Source organism: Vanessa tameamea, chromosome 7, assembly GCF_037043105.1.
Source record: "Vanessa tameamea isolate UH-Manoa-2023 chromosome 7, ilVanTame1 primary haplotype, whole genome shotgun sequence".
Lineage (NCBI taxonomy): Eukaryota > Metazoa > Arthropoda > Insecta > Lepidoptera > Nymphalidae > Vanessa > Vanessa tameamea.
This window is the reverse complement of record NC_087315.1, coordinates 11,257,155-11,278,528: the sequence shown is the minus strand read 5'-3', so window position 1 is coordinate 11,278,528 and position 21,374 is coordinate 11,257,155. Positions and strand designations below refer to the sequence as shown.

The window sequence follows — 21,374 nt, the reverse complement described above, 5'->3', positions numbered from 1 at the left end:
TATAGTCGTATGTATATTTAGTTTTGTTCAAGTCCTATTCTTATCAGTCGAATTTAGTAAGGAGGTCCGTTTAAAGGAGTTCATAATTATTATTTATATTTGTAAGAATTTTTATAAATAAATCATTATAAATTTGCTAAAGCAACAAAATCGTTTCTATAATATAACCATGTAGACATTTTAATTTCATTGGATAAATAATTAAAGGGCGTTGATTCGACCTCGGCAAGCAACCATTTAATTTGTTGACTGCAATATGTTTCACTTCATGCTCGACAATGGAAGAAAATACCACGAGGAAGTCTGTATGTGTCGGTAGATGTTTTATCTTTGTTCCTCAGTTAGCAATCGAACAATCGGAGTCTTTATCGTGCTGGAGATTCACAGCTTAAATCTCTCTCTTCATTCTCATTCTCGGGTACTTACTTATAGAGCTGAGGATTCTGGGTTCAAAACCAGGCAAGCACTGAATTTTCATGTATTTAATTTGTGTTTATCTTTATAATTCATCTCATGTTCGGCGGGGAAGGAAATCATTGTGAGGAAACCTACATGTTTCTAGTTTAAATAAATACTGCCCCATGCTGCTCCAATTCGGAGCAGTGCGGAACACCACCGATACGCATTGAAGCGGCGTTGAGGAATAAGTTTCAAAACTTTCTTCATAAATAATATGATTAATATAATTAATTTTTCCTACCATGTGATAATTTTTTACATTTTTGTCAAATTAGAACCACTTAAACAGGATGTATATATTAATCGTACATGTCGTGTTTGCTTTAATATAGTTGTACATTTAGAAAGTAATTAGGTTTAAAGAAAGTAATTAGTATGTAAATTAATAAATTGTATCATCAAAATGTAACAACTGCTAGCAAACCTAATAATTTAATTAAATTAAATTAAATAAAGGCAGAAGACGCCTTAACCTGGCAGTGGGACATTAATACGCCATTACTCGACTTTTTTACTTACTTATATGGATCTCTATAAGCCACTACAGCGAAGGATTTCAATGACATCAATAAGGGATGTCAAACAGGGCCCATAAGTCGCGATAATTGAAAAAAAATGCGGACTTATTTCTAGTAAAAATACATACAATTATAAACAATAAATTAAATAAATGTGTGTTATACTATTGCCCTCAATTAATTTGATGACAATTCAAAATAATAATCAAGTAATTTGTAAAACAATTTAGTCCATCGAGTCGTATCATTTGTATTCAAACAGCTCATCTTCAAAGGGAATTCGACATTTCCGATATTCAAACGAACAATGTAATTTTCAATTGTTTTTAAGTACGAGTGCGACTAAATGGCCACATTATCTATTAAAACAATGTTTTGTAAAAGGTTAAAATGTTTAAAAATAGTACAAGGTAATGTAAAAAATGGCTCTTTTACTATCAGCTCGAAAGTAGGGCGGCGAAGAGGTGTTCCATTCATCTTGAACAATAAGAAAGCCAACAAAAGCAAAAACCTCACCACATGCCAAGTTCGACTTTTAATGGATACTTCTTAAAAAATTTCAATGGAATTAGTAAAGCATTAACACCAATTTACGTCAACCATTTGTCGTTTAATATTAACATTCCTGGATGTTAAATTCAGTATTGTATTAAAATACTTATTTGATACTTTAAATATTTTAGTTTCATTTTGGTTCGGTAAAAATAAAAATATACTAGGAGTTCAATTTATTTTATTATTGAATAGATATATGTTTATTTAAATATTTTAATTTGTTTACGTGGTAGGGTTTTGTGCAAGCCTGTCTGGCTACGTACCATTCATCATATATCAGGATATATCGCGGTAGGTCGCGAAAAAATAATACTCGGTATTGGTGTGTTCCGATTTGAAGGATGAGTGATCCAGTGTAACTACAAATGGAGGGGATGTAATAACACGGTACCCAAATTATGCAAGGAATGGTACCCATTTACCATCAAGTGAAACATTTACCCATCCACGTACTTCTTTAATAAAAAAAATTCTTTATTAAAAAAGCTAGGATATGCTTTAAGTAATTATTTTATTAATTACCAAAGAAAAATATATAAGTTTGCTTGCGCAACTTGACAAATTAATCTCGTAGCAGGAAATTGAATGAATCAAGATCTGCCAGCGAAATTGCCGGCAAACGCGCCTCCGAGGTGAAAATGGTCTGCATTCTTAAGATACGGTTTATTTCTGTACGGCTTATAGCAATAAAGCATGCGAATGAGAGTCGTTTAAAAATGATATTTAACATCATACTAAGGCAATTTATACTACAACACTGAATACAGATACGATAATTACTTTAAAAAAATTAAACATTGACCGTTACTTCTCCAGTTCTCAGTATTATTTTTGTTACGTATGTTTTAAAAAATATCACAAAAAAATTGTAGGAAATTGTCACACTTATTACATTAACCAGAAACAAAAACATACTTATTAGTCCCGTTACTCGACTGCAAAGTTAAAAATTCCTTTGTAAGGTTCTAATGACGTATATATTACCATTGCCGTTTTAACGGGAATCCAGAAAATCTTCAAACTGACTTTAAAAAAAATATTGAAAGTTCGTGTGCAAAAGGTTACTGTAAATAATAAGTGAGTTCGTAGTATTGAGATAGAAGCGATCGATTCCTAACTTTGTTATTTCTAAGATAATTATCGTAAATTGCCAACAGTTTCCAAATACAAATAAAATATAAAAGGTTCATAGGGTTTTTTCAAGTCTCGTTAATTCATTTTCAAAACCGGTGGAACTTTTTTTAATAAATGACAATTTGAAAAAAGAATGCATTACATTAAGAGCAATGAATATAGAAACGAATGAAATGAATATAGTAAAGACAACATACAGTTTATTCGTTGGTCACTGGAATTAACTGAGCGCTAATCGTTGATCCTGAGTAAGCGGTAGTTGCACCCAAATTAATGGCACGTCACAACCAAACCAGTGCAGAGACGACGCTACTCCGAAAACGTTAAGGTTTGAATGGATAGCGATTTTACATTGTCATTTTAGTTTCATATTTGACTAATTGAATCGATTCTTCGAATCTGTCTAACAGGATCGCAAAATTAATACTTAATATTCGTAGTTTGACCATATTTTTATTTAGATACAAATCCTTATAGCTAAAACAGCGATTTCTTCCAGGCTACCTTAAGGTAGAGAAAAGAAACAGAGATAGAAAGAGGTAGTAGGGGTGTTCATAGTAGAGATAAACATAATATAATTACACATGCATATCCATATGTATGTATATAATTAGGTATATATAATTAATATATAAAGTGCAAGATAGTATTGTTTCAAGGTGGTTTTAAATGAAACAATTGATTGTGCACGTCTTACTTCAACAGGAGGAGACGAACAGACTGGACGGTAAAATTATTAGTATAGTATGAACTCGAATGATGAGGAATTTCTAAACCTAAATTATCTTCAGAACGAAGAGTCATATTATGAGTAGAACTTAAAAATTGAAACGCTCCTGTAAATAAAGCGGAGTTGAAGAATAAAAAGTATTGAGTACCGTAGATGGAGAATATGAGCATTCCTGCGATAAAAATGACAACATTTTGGATAAAGATAGGTACTTGGATTTAGGCTCGGATATACCAACGCAGGACTGATTTAGAACAATAACTAAGAATTAGTATTAGTATGGTTTTAGTACACCATTGTAAATCTGGTTTATTTGAAAAGAGCTTCTTGTCATTTCTTCCCACTGGAAGCTGCTTTCCGAGAAAGTGGTAGAGTTGAAATATTGACGATTGAATATTTTTTTGTAAAGATTACTTGAATAAATTAGAATTAATTTCGTTAAATAGCTATTGTACTAATAATTACTGCGTGTGATGGTGGAGAAATGGTGCCAGCATTTTTCCACTATCACACGCAGTCATTGTATCGTAATTAGGTACGATCCTTTGGCCGAAAAATTAAAGAGCCATCCTGGTACTATTAGAGACAATAACATGATGTTATAAATACATAACCAATATATACCTATGTATATATTTTTGTACTATATTCAATTTGATGTTCGACGAGGACATTAAGAAGAATTTTCAATTTATTGTAGCTATCATTTGATTATTAATATAATAATTCTCCTGGTTTAACCAAGATTGCGATTTATAATCACTTTTATAATGGTTATGTTGATCAGAAATGTAATCACTGAAGTAAAAATAAAAATAATATTTTCACGTTCATTTTTAGGGTTCCGTAGCCAAATGGCGAAAACGGAACCCTTATAGATTCGTCATGTCTGTCTGTTTGTCTGTCCGTCCGTATGTCACAGCCACTTTTTTCCGAAAATATAAGAATTATACTATTGAAACTCGGTGAGTAGATGTATTCAGAGAACCGCATTGAGATTTTCACGCAAAAATAGAAAAAAAAAAACAATAAATTTTGGGGGTTGCCCATACTTAGAACTGAAACTCAAAAATTGTTTTTTCATCAAATGCATACGTGTACATCTACATACATCGTGTACATTTATGGATAGGTCTTCGAAAATGATATGGGGGTTTTTAATATCATTTTTTTCTAATCTGAATAGTTTGCGCGAGAGACACTTCCAAGGTGGTAAGATGTGTGCCCCCTCCCCCCTGTAACATCGAAAATAAGAGAATGATAAGACTAAAAAAAATATATGATATATATAACCATGCAAACTTCCACCGAAAATTGGTTTGAACGAAATCTAGCAAGTAATTTTTTTTTAATAAATAAATCGTAAACTGCAATTTACCTTTCAATCAATCAACTCAAATTTAAAAATAAAAATTAGATTTTCATAAACACAAACCTTATTACTTGCTGCTACGGAACCCTTCATGGGCTAGTCCGACTCGCACTTGGCCGCTTTTTTTATATATATTGGTTGAATTTGTTTAATGAATTGACATTTCATACCCGATACCTTTCCAATTACAAATCACTATTTTAATTCGATGCATGTAATTGCTACCGATCAATACGCTTAACGCTCGCTGTTTAATCCATTGGCTAGCCGAAGGGTGCCCAGTGAAATATTATTGGAATTCCTCTATCCCAAATAATCCAGGCCTAGTTTGTCAGGCGAGCCGACCTTTGTCCAGGTCATTTATTAGAATAATAATAGTAATGTTCGCGAATCGTTCGCGAAAACGTTCTGTCGTGACTCATTTAGTCCTTTGTAAAACATAATCGAACATAACATTTGCAACAAACGGAATTCTGTTTCCACTATATTCGTATTAAGGTTTATTGTACGATGTAGAAATTAAATATACTTACGTCAATATTGTTAATATTGTGTTTCTTGTGACTTGTCTAATCTATCAATCTTTTCTTGCAAACTTAAACCAAACGCCCGTTCCAGCGCAATGATTAAAAACTATAATTGCCGATGTGGACTAATCTATTTTTGAAATGGAAGCTGCTTTCCAAACCATTGGTATATATGAAATATTATTAATATTATATAATATGATACTTCTATGTAAGTATATTTTAGTACACAAATACTAATAAATATTGTATACGTACATACGTATGTATGTACGTATACAATATTAATCATATTATATAATAATATTTGTTATACTTATATAGCAAAGCCTTATAAATGTCAATAAAAGTTTGAGTTATTATTAGATTATTATTGCTCAGAAGCTTTTAAGGTGTTATAATTAATATATTAGTAGCCTTATAAACATTATAAAACTATAGAATCTATACTAACAATATAAATACAAAATTTGATCACCACTATTCCACACAACTGGTCTGAAATTGATATAAAGTTAGCTTTAAGTTAAGTTAGCATATAAGCATACTCTAATAACAAATTAGTATAATATATATGAGTTCAATAATTTTCACAGTTAATGAAAACGCCAATGGCAGCGCATTCGACGTAATGTTGACCGCCTCAAGCCGACCTGGTGGAGGTCGGTTATAGCAGAGGGAAAAACATCAATATGAACTGATGCGAGCTAACCAAGACAGACCAGCTGGACGAAGTATTGTATCTACCCCTGCCCCGTAGTTGGGGATTAGTATCCGAAGAGAAGAGAAGAAGAACGCACCTAAACACAAATCTAAACTATTTTAAAATACAATCGGACATCAAAAAGCGTTACTTCGTTTCAATCAAATTGAAACATGTAAAAATCCTTTGTAAAATTTAAAAATAAAGCGAAAAACCTTTTAGAGGAAAATCACTCGAATGCGGATCGAGCACTTTATTTAGTTAATCTACCCAATTTCACGAAAAAGAATTACTCGTTAAAATTTGAACGTGTTTTTGTACGATCCATTAATATTGATTTCGTTTTTATTAATAGTCTTTGGTTTCAGGGTATTAATTCATAAATTTAAATAATATTATTTTTTTGGCTGTCTCGGTATGGGCATGTTATGCGGAAGAATGAGGACCATGTTGTGAGAAAGGTTTTGAAAATGGATGTGGATGGATATAGAGGTAGGGGACGACCCAAGAAACGATGGATGGATTGTGTGAAAGACGTTATGGTTAGAAAGAATGTTACTTGTGAGATGACGTCCGACAGAGAAGTATGGAAGAAGAAGACATGCTGCGCCGACCCCAAGTAAAATTGGGATAAGGGCAGGAGGATGATTATTTTTTTGTCAATGTAAGTAAATTAGGGTTATGATCCATGAATGATATTACCGGGTGTATTTGGTCCGAGTGTTTTCTATTACAATTTGTTGCTAGAGTTTTTATATATTGACTTAATTTTTCATAATCACTTATAAGTTTATAAGCCTTGTTTAGGAATTTCTTCACTATAAGCTTAATTATTATAACATTATTAACCATGACCCTACTCTTACATAGCCTTCTAGCGTAATGTCAAACAAATCAAAGACACTGACATTTAGACATAGACAATTTAAGTTATTTTATAAATTTGACATATCCCAAATATTAAGTTACTGCAATGCTTCAATTTTAAATAGAGTAACTTCAATTCCAATCCAATTGAATATACGTTTTTAAGCAATAAAAATGAACCAAGGTCTAGCTTAAAGAGGCCGTAAGGTAAATATAAAAATTGTAATCCTTTTAAACAAAAGTATACGCCTGCCATTGTGTGAGGTGGTGAAACTTGTGTAAAGAGCTCAAACATTAAAAATTGTAGCTGTCATAAACAACGTTTATTTTTATTTTTTTTGTTTTATATTTTCCCTCCCATCTGGGTCAAATTACAGGTAAAGCTTCGTAATTGAAGTATGATCGTTATATTTCATATAAAACCTGCTTTTGCGTGTTTTTTTTATTTATTGTATTGTATTGGTAACCACACGGGCAAGCGCAAATATCAAAAAGTAATTAATTATTTCATGAATAAAATACTGTGATGGTAAAAGCTATCCATTAAAATACTTACTATTTTGTTCTAATACACAAACATTTTAATCAAAATCTACGTATTTTTTTATCTTTAGCAACTTCCTCTATTTGTAAATTGATTTTCTTTTCTTTTATAGTTATTGACGAGTAATCAATAAAAACATTTGAAAGTGTACAAAAACGGTGTTCGAAAGATACAAATATATAATTATGAACATCCTCAAATTCAAAATAATGATTATGTTTTTAAACGCTATAATATTAGTATTCTTTATCGCACACAAAGACAAAATAAACGAACTATAATACTCCACATCGCTGAAAAGCGATATCTTCCAGTGGATGTAATCAGTTCATAATTTAACTACTGAAATAACGCCCACGTAGGCCACAAGCGCAAGCAATGTTTGAACAGCAATTACTCTGGTAGTAGAGTCTGTGGCAATGCAGTAAACTATTTATTTATGAGGATTGTATTAAACGTGTTTATATATCTAGCAGTTACATATGTGGCAAAGCTGGGTTACATAAGATCGAAGTTTAATCGCAGTGTCCCATATGAAATGGACAAAATTGCGGGTCTAGCGAATTGTCTGTAAACAATCCATACTGATGCTGATCAGGTTGCCTTAGAATCTAAACTGACTTGAAGGAACTAAACATAATGCTATCTCTTTCTCAAGTGAGGTGTCACAGCATCAAGGCTTATGTATACTCTATTCCAACCATAACAGGAAAAAAGCCAAACAAACAACATTTGACAGCAAATTCACGCGATATCATTAGTTGAGAGCTTGATTAATCTATGATATTCACTATGGATTTGCGAAAAAATGGCGTTTTGAATGTCGGCGAAACTGTTATCGGAATTTTGGAAGTAAAATTAAAGTGAAAATAAGTAGTTAAGCGTAAAATTGTCGTATTATAAATAAAGATATATTAATCATAAACTCTTAGTAGTGCACAATATAGCTGAGTTATTAGCAAATCGCATGAAATACGTAAATCTAAAGTTTGTTTATCTTTTTTCCTACTTCCATTGGAATAGGATATATAGTAAACTAGTTGTCACAGGCGGCTTTGCTCGTTTAAGGGGTTGGTCGTGAGGTGTTAGATATAAAAAAAATTGCCTATGTCGTACATATTTTATTATTTGTACATTGGGGTTAAAACTTGCTTCATACCAAATTTATTTTGGTCGTGAAAGGGTAACAGACAGAGTTACTTTTGCATTTATAATATTAGTATTTAGTATAGATAATCAACTGGACTTATAGAGACTGCGAATTTCTTGACAGAAAACCCAATAATTTTATTTTCTATCTGCGATCTAAGGTACTCGCGATCTGTGTAGCCTAGTTGACGTCTTATAGTATTAGTAATTAGACTAATAAAATATTAATTTATGAATTACTTATCACAGTTTGCCGAATATGTTAGCTTCGTCTACAATCTCAGCGTATAACATGCTATGTATTGTTGTATTAAATCCTACATAATGGATGTAACTATGAGGTAATCTCTTATAATAATCTTTAATAAAAAAAAATTGTATAATTTTAAATTTTAAGTGTATAGTATAGTTAGTAGAGACTGCGCTTGGAAAGGAATAGTTGTAAAAGGATGGACAAAAGCAAGGAGAGGCATGAGTTTGCTAAGAATTTAATGAAGGTTAAATAATTATACTACGTCATCATTACCGATTTCGGTCGGCGTTTAATCTACACGGAGACCAGCCAAATATGCAGGACATATTATATTATACATATTATTTTCAGTCCACGTCTATACTATAGTAAAAAAGGGAATGAATTGGTTCAATAAATGAAGTTTTTATTGAGAAGCAACATCAACCTACAACACCCCACCTATGAAGCTTACCAAAATGTCAGCGTATTGTTATTGAGAAAAAGTAAAGACGTACTGGACTGTTCGTCTCAGAATTAAACTATCTTAGTTCTAAAAAAAATGAAACGATAAGCTTAATTTAATTGTAATCCTTCGCATCAGAGACTTCGCCGACAACTAATAAAAAGAGGCGATGCTATCTCACTGATTCAATTTCCAGGAGGAATCGTTGAAAATGGAAATTAATACAGTCCGGATATCATCGGAACTCTGAGGCTGTTTAACGATCTGGTTATGGCAGGAATAGCACTGAATTGAATTATCAAGAATATATAGAATTCAGAGAGTTTTATGACCAATCAAAAAGCCTTTATGTAGGCTGTAAATCAGCAAATTTAACGTCTTTCGAAGATGTGTGATCGCGTATACGTTGTCCCATAAAAGAGTGTAAACCCGTATAATAGGTTAAGTAATAAAGGTTGGAAGCTTAATTTTATTCGAGAATGTACGTCACAACTTCTAGAATATTTTCTACAATGTTTTTTCCAAGATACGTAATATTATGGAGATACAAGCGGTGTGTACTATATATATTATATAATTTACTTTTTAATGAATCGATAGGGTTCAAATTGAAAATTGCAAAAACCTTGAAACCCACGAATTTCACTTATAAATTTCAGTTGCAAAAATTTACCCACACATACATACATACATCCATTTGAACCTCTGATCTCGATTAGGATTGACATGATCTATCAACTGAGCAATCTTGGCATTGTATTTATGTAATAATAAAACTCATTTAATATTTATATAAAAGTGCTGACTGATACGCGTTAAATAACAATATAGATTCAAGAGTCTTTGAAGTTGTTTTATGTAGATTTTAACGAGTTTGCCAAAGCAGGTGTAAAATCGAACAAAATGAATTCAGCTTACATTGTAGTGATTGATCAAACGGACTCGTTTCAATCTATTTATTTAACAGACTAAAAAAACATCCAGTTAATTTTATTAAATTTTAAATAATTTATTTGTTTGCAATTCCCATTTTCTTACAAAATACATTACAACATTGAAAAAAAAATTATGTAAATAAAAAAAAATAACAACATAGGTAACTCGGTAATTACTTACAATCACTTGGAACTTGACATTTTAATTTTGTATGATAATATGGATCTCTGAAATTAGCAGAGCATTGTCTTGTAAGGCACATATAAGGACGAAAATGACCCCTAATAATTAGATTCTGACATTTGCCTTAATATTGAAAAATAATTCAATACTGGCGTTTTTACTTTAAAGTGAAATATAAAATTTTATAAGCATGTTGTATTTACATACTATAATTATAATTATATATATAGGTATTGCAATTATAAGAAATTAAAAAAAAGGTTAACTTTTTAAAAGGCGTTTGTTCAGGTTCCATTGAAGTAGGGTACTCTCTCGATTCGATGATTCATCAAATAACAAAGTTATTGAATGCCACGTCTACGTCTGAGAAGGGATATCGCCCCCTTCGAAACTTCTCGTCGCCGAGTTACATATAAAATCGCTTTCAATTGAAAGAAAACTCTTGTGTTAAACCTTGCAAACTTTTCATCCACTCAAGGTCTATAATAAAACGTTTGAAAACGATACGGAAGGCTCGAACCTTTTTTATTAAGTTAAAAACTTAGATGAACATTTGTATTTTAATTTTATTAACGTAGATTTAGAGTTACCATATTAAAGATTTAGTTAAAATATGAATATTTATAAAAAAAAAATTAAGATGTACCTTGATTACTTTGTATTTAAATTTAGAATTTTTATAATAATAATAAGACGTTTTATTGTAATATATTATTGTTATTGTTACAACGGAAAAACTATTAAAAACATTTTCAGTATAATTATACTAGAAGACATAGCGCGTTTCGTACAAGATTTTACTATGTAATATTATTATAATATATAAGAAGCTGCACTTCTTAGTTTCATGCGCTCAGAATTTAGACGTTACAAGTCGGACGTTTTAAATGTCAGTTTCCAGTTCTTATATAAGCTATCAAACTCCATTCAAATCTGTATAGTACTTTCCTCAACAAAAACGACAGCATGCTAGTATAATTATAAAAATGCCTTTTCATTAGTTAAGGGCGCTTGAAAAATACCACTTTTTGCGACCTACAAAACAAATGTTTAAAATTACTACATGACTAAAATAAGATTTTTATAATGCTCCTCCAATCGTCATGCACAAAACTCAGAAGGGTCTGCACAAATCTTTTATTTATCCTGCATGAAAATCAGCGAATAATACGATCGCCTTCTACCAAGTAAATAGCAAAAGCCGTTATTATAAATGTTTAAAGTGTAACTTAAATTATATAACAGACCATGTTAAAATATCTTAAGAATTATATTTTAAAAACTAATAACGTAATTGGAAAATTGACTTAAATAGACCTAATATATCAACTATAATTGTAAAAAGAGATTACAGTCTAGCTCAGTGATTCCCAAAGTGGTCCAGGTGGACCCCCAGGGGTCCACGGGAGACTTGCTGGGGGTCTACGTAGGCGTGAATAAAAAATGGGGGTCCATAAGATGCTAATGGGGGTCTACGAAAATTTATCTGCTTTTGATAGTAAAGAGCAAAAATGTAAGCATAGTTTTTATAAGGGCCTACCTACATTGTTTTAAGTACCTAACTAAGCAGATAATATTTTAATAAGGCAAGCGACTGTTACTTGTCCAAACTTTCGTATTCGAGCAATTCATAGCACCAATATTAAACAAATTTAAATTTAGTTCATAATTTAGTGTTTCTCTCAAACTGTGGTTACAGACACATGCCAATAGGTGGTCCACGAGAAAAATAAGTTTGGGAACTACTGGTCTAGCTGTTCCCGCGACTTGTTCGCCGTTCAATGTAGTTGTGTTATAATTTATTTGTATTTATTCACCCTGACTACCTTTATATCTGTTTTCATAGCAATAAGTTCAGTAGCTTATTATTAGTCGAGGCGAAGTAACAAACAAACCGTCAGAGTTATATTCGCATTTATAATACTATTCAAGAAAATTCCACTTCCTGTTTTGAGATGGGATTCCACGGTAAAAAATCTTCACAATTTTAATACCAAATTACGTTCTAATCTATTCAGCCATTACGACGCGATGTGACTTACTTACAAATAACTGGATGATAAATCCCGGCTATTTGAATGAAATGGATTCAAATTTTAAGAACAAATAGAACCTCTTTTATCATTTATTAAATAAATAAAATACCTCTTTAATTTGTATGCAATAAATGACATGACTGAAAAAATAGTCATTAGTAGAGATTTTTTTAATTTGATTTTTTCCTTATCCTTGCTACTATTTTTATAATAGCAATGATTTTTCTACGTACGAAACATTTTCAACGAAATTTTATTTTACAATTAAATATTTAATTTCTAATTAAAAAATAATACTTTAAAATGAAATATATACTTACAATAATTCGTATAACTTCACACACACGCGTATCGAACTTTTCGCGATCTCAAGTCGATTAAAAGCTGAGGGTTGCAAACGTCCACCCTCCACGCTCACCCGAGACCGTCTGACGCATCCCCGGCAGGGGTGATTCTACAAGATCAGATTAACATATGAAAAGTGAAAACGTGCTAATAGTAGCTTATTCGAATACACTTACGTTACCATTCTTAGTTTAGGTGTTGCTATTGTTGAAATAATGTAAAAAGTAACTGCCTATACATTTTCACGCTAGGCTTATCTTCTTTTTGAGATAAAGCGTTGGAGTGTCCACTACATTTTTCAATGTGGGTAGGTGGAATTATGTAATATATAATTGTTGTTTAATTACGTAAAATTTTATTAAAGCACCCACCGTGATTAATTTTGAATATAATATCGAAACAAAACTATTAAAATTTTCGTCGAATTAAAAAATAATTATGAAGCTCTATAAAAAATAAATCGATATTTAATTACAAGTTTGCGAGAAATACTTAGATCCTAAGGTAAGAGATTAGTGGAACAGCTTGTAACATCTGCGTCTCAACTTAAGAGCCTCTGGGTACAAGATGTACCTGTCAAAATTCAAAACCCTTTACTGATGAATTATGTGGTTATCTTTCACTCAGAATTCACTTTACTGGCCTCAAATAATTTACCTGTTTCACATTATTATAAATTAATATAAAATTTACTCGGTCAGTCGCTATTAAAAGTAACAAGTTACGAAACTGTAGATACTTATTTAATGGTATTTTATGCCTATCTGCGATCAGTAAGTAGCTTTCTACTATGAGCAAATTTTTCCGCGAAACGGCCTGTAAAGTGTATTTTCCAGTAAGGAAATTACTTTTAGAATATGAAATGGTATTAGCAATATACTATGTCATATAAGCATTGCCTTCATTACCAATAACGGGGCACGTGCCTGGGGACACTGTCAAGGGGCCGCGAAAGTCTTATAGTGTATTTTTTTTGCTAATGGCGTTACAGTGCAAGGGCCACAAATTTTAATGTGACTCATGGGGCCGGGAATGTGCTAAAGCAGCTCAGGTATGATGACCTATTATTTGCAAAGGCGGGAGGGTTTTTGTCTTGTTATTTCAGGTCCTTTTTACCAAGACGGTTTTACGTGCTTTCTGAGGCACAAAAAAATTTCGGACTGTTACTGTGAATTTCGCGATTGAAAAAATGACAAAACTTTTTATGGCCACGACCTAATGTGAGTAACCTGTGCTTTAAATAAAATTTCTTTAGTAAAATTTCCAAATATAATTTAATATGTTTTAAATTTAACTTGTCATTATTGTGCCATAGTGTAACCTTAGGTAATTAATCCTGATCCTTCCCGTAAAACTTCTTTGCAACCAAAATAACGCGCCACATCGTTGCAATTTCTCTATTTTACCAACACCTGCTCGTAAAATAGAGAAATGGCTTGTTGCGAGTACAAGATTCAGTTAATGTTATTTTGTGAAATTTAAATGTTCTAAGAAATAGAGCAATGTCGCTTTGTTGGCGGGCGTTAAATAACTTTACAGTTTTACAATAAAGCAGGTTTTATCGTTCACATTTAGTTAATGATATAAAATGATGCTTAAATAAATAAAATTATTATTAATGTTAAAGATATTACATAGAAATTCAAAACGATACTGTGTGTACTCGCAACGACACATCAATTTGTAAGCCAACGCGTAACGTAACTACATAGCACCCAAAGGGGTTTCGTAGGATACCGACAAATGTTCACATAGTATTCGCAACTCGTATTTTGGCTCGCTGATGAAAAATTTGAACATATTATATTAGCTAGACAATGCACTACCAAAAATTTACCAACCCACCTTTAAGTTACTGTTCTGTTGTTGTTTGTTTATCTTTATCATTAACAATGGTGCGCCCCACCACGCTAAATATTATCGGCGTGCATTAGAAGAGTAAGTCCCTTAGAAAATATCTTTCTGTGCGTGATACGTCTAAGAGTAAAGACAGCAAAAGAATACAAATTAGAATATAATTGTTTTATTTTTGTATTAATTAATTTAACTTGGAGAGACATCTTCATGAATGAATACATTTATATTCTCAAATAATAGAGATTCAATAAAATAAAAAAACAAGACATTTTTTTTTTTGCGTATTTTCATAGTGATGGTTGTAATTGTTGCGCCTTTTGTAGATTCAATGGACGGGACAATTTTGAATAAAAATAAATACAGGTTAGTGATCTGAATCGAGTTTCTCTAGTAGAACACTGTCGAACTATTGTAACATTTTATAGAGTATAAATATAATCTGGTCTAACGCTTTGCAAATTTGTCTCAAAGTTATTGTAAAAAACAATGATTGCTATTATAGAGTATTTCGTCTCATAAACATAAACTGTAATAACTGAGACAATAATCTCAATTTCATACACTATACAGAATGATGTTATTTTTTTTCTTAATACTTACTTATTATTTTTTTTTAATATTTTAATACATTTAAAAGAACTATAAAGACATAACATCAAATATTGCACCATTTGTACAATTTATATCAAGATGACATATCAACTAGGGATGTGAACTATATGATTTTAATCGATTCTTGACTATATTATTACACTGTAACATAATCTCGTAAATCACAGAAATTTTAAATTGACTATATAGTTTTAGTGTTTATTCATTACGAACATAAAACAAAACATTTTTTTTCTCTTAATAATATTACTTTGGAAATAAACTAACTCTTGTCCGTATTTTAAATCAACCATTAGATAATGAACGCAAAGTTACCTCTTTTATTGATTCATAAGTAACACTTACCTACGTGCTTATAAACGTAAAAACATATACATATGCATGGGTTATATAATATATTATGTATTACATCCTTAGTATTAACCTCTAAATAATATATTATTTTCAAATAAATATTTTTTCCGAGGTGTCCGTTGTCAATGAATATTATATTCATGGGTGAACGCTTGTTATTTGAAGACGTAAGTAATTTTTCTTCGCTGTTGCTTCTGGGGCGAAATTGTCCTTTTTGGATTTATTCATTTTAAATATGTCACTATTCCTTTTAGAACGCTCCCTATATATTTAGTCAATTACATTAAATAGATAGGTGACGTTATTGATATAAAATAGATATTATTTTTCTTTTCAAAGAATACTATTACCATTAATAATAAAATTACCAATATTCTAATCAATAATTAATGTTTATATTAGAATTGTACTCCATTATAGTTAAAAGATCAAACCGTGTCATCACTCGTAGCTGTTTCTAAAATTATTGTACTTGCAATATTTATGTCCATATTTGGACGACGATGGTATGAGGAGTAACTCAGTACTTCCTACAACTTGATATACCTAATTATAAAACATTTACTTAATGTAATATTTGCTGAATCCCTCATTAATTTAATGCGGAACACATCAAATAATTATTCGAAGGGTTGCTTTGCTTTAATAGTTTACGTACGAAACTTTGAATGCTAATAGCTTGGACATGACATCGACTCGCATTATGTAGACATGACGATCCAGGGAAAAGAAAAAGTGTATCTTAACTAAAGATTGCTCTGCGTACGGCTTAAGGCGATCAGTGACCACCAGGCACCAATGAGTTTTCATGTGTTATGTTTGTATTTATAATTCGTCGCTTGCCGTGGAGGAAAATATCGTGTGCTCAATGAAGTTCTGCCAAAGTTAAACACCAACACGTATTGAGGAGACGTGAAGATATAAGCTCGAAATCGTCTCATCGAGAGGTGAGGACGCCTTTTTTATTTCTAATTTGTTTTTATTGATTATGATAAATCATGTCAATAGTTACTAAATAAAAAGAGAAAATCGTTTGACAAATAGTAAAAAAAAAAAATCCTAAACCTCAAATGTTAAGTTAATTTTTAAATTTAAGAAAATATATATATTTATTTTATAGTTCAGGTAGCAGGTTTAACTGTGCACTTTTGTCAAAAAAAAATACTTTAATAAAAATATTACATATATAAGTATATATACAAAACAAAACTAAGTAACAATGATATACCTGACCGTATTTCACGCTTATTCCCGCCAATAATGATTGAATCGTTTCATTCAGTATATATGTATTATCTATGGATTGAATTTAACACCAATCTGACAGCTTGACGTAATGACGTTCGGATAGTTAGACGGATCCTTCTCATAATGATAAGACAATATGAAATAGGTGTATTTTAGCATAGTATTGTTGGAACAAATTTCTTTTACAACTAGCAGAAATTGTAAGGATGAAGCTTTATGCTCCAGGCGAATTATCCGTCTCTTTCTCGTTCATCTAGCTCTTTTAAATTTTATATCATACTATTTCAACTATTTTTTTTGTCATTTTTTTAATTCACTTATGTATTTTAATATATAATTTGTTATTGTCATTTAATTATTCTCAAACATTGAAAATTTATTTCATTGTGTCTGTTATGTTACACAAAATATGATATAGCAAAAGCAACTTCGTCCCAAGCGGGTGCCCCGAAACATCTCTCGTTTTATTATATTATTTTTACAGCGATACAATATCTGACTTTAAAAAGAAAAAAAGCCATGTGATTTGATAAAGGCTATTATTATTATATTATTAAAGATATCTAGGGAAGTAATGCATGACACTTCTAATCCCCTCCCTTAAGTTAACTACGCTTATAATAATTCCGTAAGGGTTGCTTTATCTTACAATGTGACGGACAATATTTACATAGGGTTTATGGTGATACAAGGTAAACTAGGGGATAACTACTATATCTATAATGTTATATGTAGTACATAATAATACAAATAGGCGTTAGCTATCCAATTTTGCTATTATATTGTATTAAGCTTGGTGGTAGGGCTCTGTGCAAGTTCGTCTGGGTATGTACCACCCACTCATCAGATATTCTCGTGCCAAACATCAATATTTAGAATTCTTGTATTTTGGTTTGAAGAGTGAGTAAATACCAGTGTATCTGACATTTTAGCATAAAATCTTAGCATCCAACGCATTGGCGATGTAAGGAATGTTTAATATTTCTTACTCAGCTAGTGCCTATTGACGGTGGTGACCACTCACCATCAGGTGGGTTATTTGCCCGCCCACATAACACATAGGCTGAAAAGTCCCGGGCCTAACAAAGGAAACAAGTTTTTTTTTTCAAAATTTGCTTTGATGCCTTGAAAAACAACGCATTAATTCCAGAGCCGCTCTAACATTTCAATACCACTTTTGTAAAACGATTTATCTTTTGTCTCAAAATAGGCCTTAGTTTCAGCGATAACCTCTTCATTCGAGCGAAATTTCTTACCGGCGAGCATTTTTTTTAAGTCTCCGAATAGTCAGTATTCGCTGGGAGCCAAATCTACCGAATATGGTGGATATGGGAGCAATTCGATGTTCAATTCATGTAGTTTTACCATTGTTTTGATTGACTTGTAACACGGTGCGTTGTCTTGATGAAACAAAACTTCTTTCTTCTTTGCAATTTCGGTTATCAGACGCTCCAGTAACGCTATATAATATTCACTGTTGATGTTATTTCCCTTCTCACGATAGCCGATTAATGTTTACACCATCCACATCCCAAAATATCGAGGGCATAACCTTTCTAACCGAATGTTGTGTTTTCGGGCGCGTTGGTAGAAGTTCACCAGTTGCTGTCCACTCAGATGACGATCATTTTGATTCCGGAGTCAAGTGATGGATCCATGTATAATCCATTGTCATATAACGACGCAAAAATTTCGGTTTGTTTCGTTTAAACATGGCCAAACACTTCTCAGAAACATCAACAGGTTCTTGTTTTTGGTCAACAGTGATTACTCACTGTTGACCGCGTTTACACGCGGCACCCATTTTGAACAGAGCCTTCTCATAGTCAAATACTCATTCAATATAAACCCAATACTTTCTTTTGATATCTTTACGATATCAGCTAACTTTGATTCTTTCAACTAGCTTCACTTTTCGATCATTCAAAACGATTTTGTGCATTTTTTTTATGTTTTCTAGTGTAACCGCTTCATTTGGACGTCCACTGCGTTCTGCAACATCGTTTGAAGTCAGCAAACCAACGGTTTATTGTTGTTTCTGATAGAGCAGAGTCTCCATAACACTTTCCAAGCCATTGCTTCGCCTGAACGCAATTTTTTCTCGTCAAGAAGCAGTGTAAACTTAAAACACGAAATTGTGCTTGATCCATTGTTTTGAAAATAACAAAAGTAGCGTCACTCTTAGTACAATAACTCACAAACTAATGAATAGAATATCATGAAATTTTAACAGTTGTCTTTTTAAGATTAGTACTAACTGAAAATGAGGTGGATGAAATAAAATTAGCGCCATATAATGTGTTAGGCCCGGGACTTTTCAGCCCATGTAATATGTAATAAAAAAATAAAATTATTGTGTAGTTTCTATGGCAGTTTTTTATTTTCATTTAATTTTATTAATTAAGATAACAACCCTCTACACCTGTTCGTTTTTTCTAGATACTTAAAGTTGTTGTTAATTTGATTAATTCGTGGGTAAGACTTACTATCATATTTGGTCGCCGTTTTGATCGCCTCGGGCAGACCCCCTGAACACTCGCTCCTAAGCCTATACTCGACCCAAGTAATACCAATAATAGGAAGGCAAATGCGCCAGCTTTTAGTACCACCAGTGAAAACTGCTGTATTCTTAATGTTTGTATGTAAAAATATAAAAAAAAAACTTTAAATAGTTAATTATTTAAATACGTAATAAAATTATATGTATTTTTTAATAATTACTGAAACCAGAAAATATATATGTATTCCCTTGATTGACATTTAATATTTTTTGTCCTGGTAATGATAAAAAAAATATATAAGTGAATTATAATTATAATATTCAACAGTACCATAGCAACAAGTACCTGAAATATATCTCATTACATATTAATTTAAAAATCTCTCACATTTTATCGTCATCCTAATCTAACTTCCAAAATAGGACATTCCGCAAAAGCTAATACTCGCAAAATGATAAAATGTCATAAAATTTTATATCTTACTTTGCATTTCCTTTAATAGGGTCTCGGCCGGAAAATTAGTGCGGCGAACGTTTGGAGTGGGACTGCTCGCCCGGAAACCACTCCGATCCTCTGTAGCTCATTGAAATCATTATCTTTCTTCATTTCCAAATATCCATAATGTATCAAATTATAGTTAATCAGTAATATGTTCATATAGTATAGTTGGTTTTTAAACACTAATGGCATTATTTATAAATGTTGTTTAGAAGACGTGTACGTTATCATTGGTTTGACATTCGAATTAAGAATACACAGTATTATTAAATTAATCTAATCACCCTAATACGACATTTATGTATAACAAGTTAAATTAAGGAAATAAAAATCTTAGAAAAACCCTTTTGAATTGTCATTTAGCAAATCTCTTTATAAGGATTGATAAATTGAGAATTCAACAGAATTTTCGAATCTAGATTTATTTAATACCATACATTAAATTATATTGAGTATTACGGTAGGAACATTTTTTAATAAATTTTTATTTAGATGTTAAAATTGAAAGGGCATAAGATAGTTTGAAAAAATGACATCCAAAAGCGTGCTATATATTACTTCACCGCTAGATCATTATAGTATTCAAGAACTTACCTAAAGATCTTCGGGTAGTTATGACATTTCATTATTTTTAAAAGATGCTTCATAGGATAAAACCTGTTTAAACGATTTATAAAACTTTTCTTATTAAATACGATAAATATTAAGACGTTCCACGTATTGATAAAGTCAAAGGAAAAATTAAAAAAATATATATTGACGTTCCATCCTTATTCATTTAGAACCACTAATTGCACAATGTGTAGTACATCAGTAACAAGATTTAGGCGACATTATTACCGGTAATTATTAAAATGATCCACTTATTTTTAAATATTTGAATTTGCAATTTATAAGCATATATTCTACGATAGTATACGAAGTTGTCGACATTTAAGTGATATATAAGAGACTTACCTATGTTTTTAATATCACACCATTTAAAATAAATCAGCGGTCGTATTCAGCATAAAATTAAATAATATATCGTATAATGTCGTCGTTTTATTCTAATATAGAAAACATTCTATATAGTATATAAATTGTTATATGATAAATAAAGATTTGTAGACAAATTGAAAATCAAGCCTTTTATTTGGAATTTCAAGTCTATAGAATCTCTATTTGCTGGACAAGCATGGCTGGAAGAAAATAAACACAGTAAAAATAGACCGCTTCAAAGTCAAACGTAACGTCAATATACCATCGCGTGTATTGGAAACTTTTTTATTTTAATTTATTATATTCAGTTCTTTAAATCTATTGTACCTTGTTGTAATGAATGTCAGTGAACTATTAACGGCTTGCAATTATTTATACATCCGTACTAGAAATATTTTTATAATGAGCTACGATTCTCCTGACGGCCTGCTCTGCCAGCTTCGACAAACCTTGTTCAGTAAGTATATAAAATATAATACTATGGGAATTTCAGAGGAAATATCATAGCAAGTATTAGATAAATAGTTGTAGTTGATGTTGTTTGGTAAGTATAATTTCAAATTAAAT

General features: G+C 31.3%; 1 protein-coding gene across 1 annotated transcript in view; it reads right to left on the bottom strand.

Moving 5' to 3' along the window:
* Positions 1–12,750, bottom strand: part of LOC113398316 (tolloid-like protein 1) — a 108,294-nt gene extending 95,544 nt beyond the window's left edge. Inside the window, exon 1 of the mRNA XM_064215418.1 lies at positions 12,732–12,750. The gene's annotated coding sequence lies outside the window, so the exon portion shown is untranslated. The remainder of the gene's footprint in view (positions 1–12,731) is intronic.
* Positions 12,751–21,374: the final 8,624 nt, after the last annotated feature.